Source organism: Dysidea avara, chromosome 8 (genome assembly GCF_963678975.1).
Source record: "Dysidea avara chromosome 8, odDysAvar1.4, whole genome shotgun sequence".
NCBI classification, from domain to species: Eukaryota; Metazoa; Porifera; class Demospongiae; order Dictyoceratida; family Dysideidae; genus Dysidea; species Dysidea avara.
In genome coordinates this window covers 11,072,079-11,079,188 of record NC_089279.1, presented here as the reverse complement: position 1 = coordinate 11,079,188, position 7,110 = coordinate 11,072,079, and positions in this window count along the sequence as shown.

Here is a 7,110-nt window from a genome sequence, read left to right as displayed (position 1 = left end):
TTTAATAATAATACTGCACGATTAGGAGGAGCCATCTGTCTTCATTCCAGTGTCCTGTACATTAAAGCAGGGTCTCATATTTACTTCAGTAATAATAAAGCAAATGAACGAGGGGGAGCTATTGACATCACTATGACAGGAACAGATGTAAAATCTCAGAGGGTGTGTCCAATTCAGTTTATCACTGATCAAAGTCAGCAGCATCCAGTGCAACCCATCTTTCTAGTTAGTGATTTGTCTAATTTGACTCAACATTTTAACATAACTTTCAATAACAACACAGTGAGTGGTGAATTGCAGTCTATCTCGTCTAACTTATTCTATGTTTGTTCTTGGTTCACTGAAACACTTGTACTGTTTCCATTTGACTTACAAGAGCCTTTTGTCAATAACACAAGACCTTCAGTTTATCATTCGTTATTCAATTTTCTCCCAGACACTAATCCTCATGATCATATATATGTGTTAGCCTATGTGCCCTGTTTGTGTGATGAAGATGGTAACTACAATGTAACACAATGTCTAATAGATAGAGAAGTGAAGCATAAAAATCCAGTGATTCCTGGACGTTCATTTAATCTGTCAATCATTACTCTTGATGAAGTTGGATCAGTTGCTTTTTCTACTGTCTTGTATGCAGAAGTCTATCATACGTCGGTAGCTGATAAAGAACTGTCATTGGATGATGGCCAGTCTAGAAGAGAGTTTTCTGCTGCTAACCATAGCTGTACTGAAGTGGAATTCACTATATCAATGTCATCATCTAGCAAACCTGGAGAAGGCATTCTTGCTTTATCATCTGATAGGCCAACTGAGCTTAAAATTCATTTTAATATCTCCGAATGTCCGGTTGGATTTGATTTCAGCAAAACTGGTTGCGTATGCAGTGATTTCTTCAGTAATGTTAACAATGACATTCTCTGTGATTCTAACACTGGCACGATACAACGTGTACAAACGAAATCATGGTTTGCTGCTATTGGTGATGATTTATTATATGTTGAACTGTGTTTACCAACATATTGTAATGGTCTCACCCGCACATTTAGCTTGGATACTCCAGATGTGTTGTGTGAGAATAATCATGCAGGACGAGCATGTGGTGCTTGTTTTAATAATTTTAGTAGGGTGTTTGGTAGTGATACATGTAAGAAATGTGATAATGCTTGGCTAGCCACAATAGTATTGTATGCCATTTTGGGAATTGTACTGGTATTGATATTGTTTGCATTGAAGATTACTGTCACACTTGGAATGATCAATGGATTGATATTCTTCTGTAATTTTATGAGCATCAATGAACAATTATTTTTTAATACCAAGAGATCAAATTTTTCATTTTTAAGAGCATTTATTTCATTAATCAATCTGGACTTGGGATTTGAAATCTGTTTTTATGATGGAATGACTCAACTAGCTAAATCAGGGCTACAGTTTGTGTTTCCATTATACTTGTGGTTGCTGATGATAGTAATTATTTTTGTTCCCAAAAGAATTTCTATTTCTATTCCAGCCCACACTGTCCAAGTGTTTGCAACACTGTTTTTGCTTTCATATGCAAAAATTTTACATGCAGTCATTGACATATTGATCTACACAGATATTTCATCATCCAACCAAGGATCTATTCTTGCATGGCGGCCAGATCCTACCGTGTCTTACCTTACAGATGGTCATGTCGCACTATTTATTATAGCTTTGTTGTTTTTGATCTTCTTTGTTGTTCCATTTGCATTGATTCTGACCTTTCCTAACAGATTTATGAGGTACCGACTAATGAACTATTTCTATCCATTGGTGGATTGTTTTGCCGCTCCGTTTAAAGATAACTATCGTTACTGGTTTGGAACAAGAGCAGTTCTCCTCATTTACTTGGCTTTAACAGAAGCTGTACTATTTTCAAATGAACAAGCTTTATTGTTGTCAAATATATTTGTTATAGGTTTTTTTGCCTTTGCACAAACTTTCATACTGCCATTTAAAACACGGTTGTCAAATGTGTTGGATCTCTTGTTCATGGGAATACTTTTAATTTTATGTATTGTTACTCATATACTTTATCAAGGTGACAATGACATATATAGTGCTGTGAACGTTCTTGGATATTTTGCTTTCGTGCTGTTTTGTTTTATTGTCATTTATCATGCATATGATTATAGAATCAAGAACACAAAAACTGGAGAACTGCTACACTATAAACTGTTTCAAGTACAAAGAGACTGCTTACTCAGGTGCAAATTCTTCAAAAGTTTGAACCACAGCCAAGACCAAGATAATGGATTTACCCTTTGTGAACAAGACTTAGAAGAATATAATCAGTTTCGGGAATCATTTCTTAAATATAATGATTAATTATATTTTAATAAACATAGCTTCAAGTGTATTATTACATGCTTGTATAATTAAGTGTGTGTGTATATGCAATACGTTATGAGGTGGTGGTGGTTAGATCAAGTCCTGAATACATGCAGTACAGTCAAACCTCTCTAATCCGATGCTCAATGGGAGCCATAAATTTTGCTGGATTATCAAGTCACCTCTGTAATCTGACATCATACAATATCTAAAATTACGTCGGATTATGCAGTAAATTACAAGTAAAACATCACACAATGTTTTTAACATGAATTAATTTTAGAATTTGGAACTATTACTAGGCCTGAGCCTATTATGCTTTTAAAATTGCCTATTATGCTTTTGAGCATTGCTCCAAAATTTCTTCTATTATGCTCCAATTATCCCCAGTTGCGTCCCATTATGCTCCAAATATGCTCATATAAAATTGTGCCTTGACTGCTCTATTACAGTACCTAACGCATCTGTGAACGTTCTATTAGGATATTTCATTATGTGGTGACTGTTCTATTAGAGTATATCGATCTTTAATCTTTTTTCACAACGTAGCTGTAAATCTGATTTTTACCATGTTTGCACACTATCCCATTCTGCATCATGCAAAATAGGCAGAGTTTCAGCTTCTCTGATAACCAATGCACAAAATTTTGCCTGTTATGCTGGCATTATGCTGATGCTTTTGGCTACCTATTATGCCCCAAATTATGCTGGCATAATCGGCGCAGGCCTAACTATTACACTTTTTTCTATTACTGTCAACCAATTAAAATATTTTGCTTGCTTAAATTTTTTTCTGTGATTGTTTTCAATGCCGCTATTATTCTCTGTCGGATTACAAAGGTCGAAAACAATGTATTTCCAAGTCTGGGGAATGAAATTTTGTGTCGGATTATGGAGTACAGAGGTGTCAGATTACAGAGGTTGTTTCTATACAAAAATGTTGGTAAATGACATTTTGGTCGGATTAGAGAGGATTGTGCAGGTGATGGATTAGAGAGGTTCGACTGTACATCTACAGAAAATTATGTAGTTGCTCTTTCTAGACGTGAGGTTGAGCCAGGCTGTACGTACTACTAGCAAGTGTTAATATATGGTTTCTACAATTGATAGAGGTTCTGACTCCTGAGCTGCATCACAGGCTTATTGTTAGCCTCCTTGCAGGCCCCTAGAGGGATAGTTGTCTAATAAGTTAAAGTAAATAATTCATTACTGTATTTTATTTGTATTGATTTTCATTCTTGTTTGAATGCCATAATCTGGATGGCTTTAGTGTTAAAGACACAATTGTATTATCTCAAAACTACTATCCTATGTACCTGCTCAGTATAGTTAGCTGGAAACAAAATGTTTATCTTGGCAATTTTGCACATTCTCTGCAGCTGCATTATAGTGTTGCAATACATCTGATCACCTGATTAGTTCTATACATGTTTGTCACATGACGTGGTGGAGTGGGTAGCACAGTGTGTGGATGTATATGATATGACAAGTAGTGAATATGATTAAATATTTACCATAAAGGTAAAATCAGTCACTCTGGATAATCTGGTGTCACCACGACTAAGTCACACACTGCTATATTATAGCTGCTGTACAAAGGCAGTTACATGGAAGATAATAAAAATTCAAATGTTATACAGCTGGACAGATCCTACAAGTAGACCATGCACTCAACTCTGATTGCACCATTGAAGGTAACTTCATGCTAGTTACCATGCAGGGAACCAGTACATACTTCATAGCAAATGCTATTAAATAGCTGTACAATTAATAGTACAAGGTCTATTGGCAGGTTATATCAAGACACACGGTAGTGTGTCCTATGGCAGGTTATATCAAGACACACGGTAGTGTGTCGTGCGGCCCAAGAAGCCGGCGCGCAACACCCGTGAGTATATTGATGTTGTGTCCCTCATGCGTATTTTGCCCATACGCGTATGGGATATCCCATACGCGTATACTCGTACGGGGTGCCTGTACGCGTATGGGATGCCCATACGCGTATGGGACGATGTTTTGAAATAGGTTCCATCTTACTATGCACGCCTAGATCTTGTCCAAATAGCTTTGTTGCACTACAAAATCACTGTTATCTAGCTGTAACTGAATAAATTGGCTAGACGATAAATGATTTTAGAGGCGCTTAATTCGCTATCGACAGCTTCAATGGGTTGACATGGCGTGGAGAGAAAAATGACTTTTATAGTTTTACTGGAACTTGCATGAAGGTGTAGTACACAGTCTATTGTATGTGAATAAAACAGTAAAGCTAGCTATAGCATGATATCAAGTTTAATATAATATTTATTCTTACTAATGCAAAACTAACTTATAGATAAAGCAGCTGGTATCCTGAATCCTGATTTGAACTATCAGCACTTAGAAGAGTTAAAATTGCAAAGGTGCAACAAATGCAGGAGTGTATAGCTAATGTATATAGCTAGCTATTCTGGAACATGTGGGGGACACCCCAAAAGGTGTACTGGGAACATCCTTTTTAACAGTGTGGGTCATAAACAACATTATAACTAGAGAAAATTACTTCATTGCATGGGGCAATTAAGTAATATGTAGCATCACCGATAGCAACTGCTGAGCAACAATACCTCAAGGAGCCATCCAAGCAGGAAGTGAAGTGGCTATCCAGTCAACAATCGAACATGCTCCTAGCAACCACTCACCCATGTGGCCTTTGCCACACATGCATAGGGCCGGGGCTGATCCAGGGAGTGGATGGGGTGGCTAGGCACCCACCTTGCTTGGCCTGTGAATTGCATAGGCATGCCTTTACTTCCTGCCAAAAAACTGTGGCTATGCATTTACATACTAGTTTCATACCATTGACAGCATGTAGAGGAGAAGTGAGTCTATATAGCATAGGCAGTTGGTAGTAAGAATAGTTAAACAAATCCTAGACTTAAAAGATTTTCTTCTATAGTTTTAATCTCAGGAAGGTAGATATTCAAAAATTGGGAAGAATGCCCTTTTATTCCTAGCAGGGCATGCTGTGCAGTATGCTAGCCTACAGTGTACTAAGAGTACACTGTGACTCATCATGTGTTTATCTAGACTGTAAGTCGTACACCAGCCATAGATATGGTCAGTAGCTATCACCACCCTCATTATCTGATACATTGATCATGCTCGAGTCCTACTAAAACTCACTTTCATTTTGTCCATGTATATATTATCTAATCCAAAACAGCCAAGCTGTAAAAAAAGTGTGCGGCCCTCAGAAAGGCTATGGTGAAAAAAGATGTGAAATCCAAGGTGGCGGCCAAGAAATGGCTGTGATGGTAGGTTAATGGTAAAAATTTTAATAATAACAATTCAGGTAAATTTTGTGAAGCGGCACAAAAATTCACCTGAATTGTCGTTATTAAAATTTTTACCATTAACCTACCATCACAGCCATTTCTTGGCCGCCACCTTGGATTTCACATCTTTTTTCACCATAGCCTTTCTGAGAGCCGCACACTTTTTTTACAGCTTGGCTGTTTTGGATTAGATTTCATTTCTTTTTGTATTTGTATACCCCCAAAGCTGGCCTATGGCCAGCTTTGGGACTTTTTTAACCTATGTTTTTTTCTTTACTACAGGAAGATGAAAAGATGAAGTAGATGTACTTTAAATATTTTATCAGTAAATGTACAAATTATATATATAATGCATATGTGATCGGATTTGCGAAAGGGGTCTTCCACACACATCCAATTTGCCAACTTTGACAATTGATAACTTCAGATTGGAAAGAGCTATTGCCTTGAAATTTGGACAGTGGTGATTTCTTTGCAGCTGAACTCTCTACATGATAGTTTCTTTGTAGCTGAACTCTCTACAAGGTAATTTCTTCTAGCTGATCTCTCTACAGGGAGATTTTTTGTAGCTGAACTATCTACAAGGTAACTTCTTCTAGCTGATCTCTCTACAGGGTGATTTGTTTGTAGCTGAATTCTTTACAGGTGATTTGTTTGCAGCTGAGCTCTTTACAGAATGGTTTCTTTGTAGCTGAACTCTCTACAAAGTAACTTCTTCTAACTGATCTTTCTACAGGGTGATTTGTTTGTAGCTGAACTATCTACAAAGTAACTTCTTCTAGCTGATCTCTCTACAGGGAGATTTGTTTGTAGCTGAACTCTCTACAGGTGATTTGTTTGAAGCTGAACTCTCTAAATGATGGTTTCTTTGTAGATGAACTCTCTACAAGTTAACTTCTTCTAGCTGATCTCTCTACATGGTGATTTGTTTGTAGCTGAACTATCTACAAGGTAACTTCTTCTAACTGATCTTTCTACAGGGCAATTTGTTCGTGGCAGAATTTTATACAGGGTGATTTCTTTGCAGCTGAACTCTCTACATGATGGTTTCTTTGTAGCTGAACACTCTACAATGTAATTTCTCCTAACTGATCTCTCTACAGGGTGATTTGTTTGTAGCTGAACTCTCTACAGGTAATTTGTATGTAGCTGAATTCTGTACAGGTAATTTGTTTGTAGCTGAATTCTGTACAGGTGGTTTCTTTGTAGCTGAACTCTCTAAAAGGTAACTTCTTCTAACTGATCTTTCTACAGGGCAATTTGTTTCTGGCAGAATTTTCTACAGGGTGATTTCTTTGCAGCTGAACTCTCTACATGATGGTTTCTTTGTAGCTGAACACTCTACAATGTAATTTCTTCTAACTGATCTCTCTACAGGGTGATTTGTTTGTAGCTGAACTATCTACAAGGTAACTTCTTCTAGCTGATCTCTCTACAG